This window comes from Marmota marmota, unplaced genomic scaffold, assembly GCF_001458135.2.
Source record: "Marmota marmota marmota unplaced genomic scaffold, marMar, whole genome shotgun sequence".
In the NCBI taxonomy this organism is placed as follows: domain Eukaryota; kingdom Metazoa; phylum Chordata; class Mammalia; order Rodentia; family Sciuridae; genus Marmota; species Marmota marmota.
In genome coordinates, this window is record NW_026000170.1 from 10,009,699 (window position 1) to 10,010,837 (window position 1,139).

The following is a 1,139-nucleotide window of genomic DNA, read 5'->3' on the forward strand; positions in this document are numbered from 1 at the left end:
CATGCATGCACACGTGCTCACACAAACACACACACCTAGCCTAAGAACCCCACCTGCTCTAACACCAAGGAGAATTGGTCAAGCTTCCAATCAAAAAGATCCAGAGAACACTAACATGTGAAAAAGGAGAAAAATGCCTACCAGGGAATACTTATCCCACAGAAACAAGAAGTACCAAAGTAAGTGCTATAGGGAGTTTGGACCTTCAGAGTCCAGGCAGGGATCTTGTAAATCTTTAGGGTTGCAGCAGTTCCACTCTTGGTAACAGGAGAAGGAAAGAAGAAATGGAAAGGGAGACACTCCAAGGGGCAGAAGTAGAAGAGAAAGAACTGAAAATATGCCTTCATCTCAAAATGCTCAATATCAAATTTCAGAGATCAGAAAGAAAAAAAAGGTGAGAAACATCCAATGAAAAATGAATTAGAGTAGACAATAAGCTCCAAGAGTTCAGGCAAAGAAGAAATCGGAAAAATCAGGTAAAAATGTAGGAAGATTGCTAAAAGAATGAGACCTTTGCAGAAGTTTGAACTCATGATCAGGCTCATGAATTCAAAATTAAATGTATTTTATCATTGCTTCTATGACCTTGATTAAATAGTTTTCAACTATCGAATATATACAGAGAGAGTTTCAGCTTTCTCCAATCCCAGTAGAGCATAAACCTTTTGTTTTTCCTTCAATAAAACACACAAAGGTAGGAAGTTAATAAAAGGTGTATTTTTTAATTTGTCCATAAAAGGTCCAGAGGCAAGCCCCCAGAGCTTTATCATGGGAGAGCTTTAGATGTGTCTGCTGAGCTGGCAAATGCCTTAGAGCACGCTGACTATGTGTTCATAAAGTTCACGCTTTAAGATAGAGAAGTTCAGTGGGTTGTCTACTCTTTTTTGTGAACCAAAAGGTACAGGTACACTGCATATCACATTTTATCATCATTCTCAGTCATAATCCTGAGTACCAGCACCAGGAAATAAATAATATATGGATCAAAAGATCTCTGTGGTAGGAAGTCAAGGTCAGGTTTGAAGATGTAACAAACCAACCCCCTGAACTCAGCCAATACTAGGACCGTAGCAGCAGATGTACTGACTTAACCAAAGTAAGAACAGTCAGCATTGAAACTGAAGGTAACAGAAGTGTAA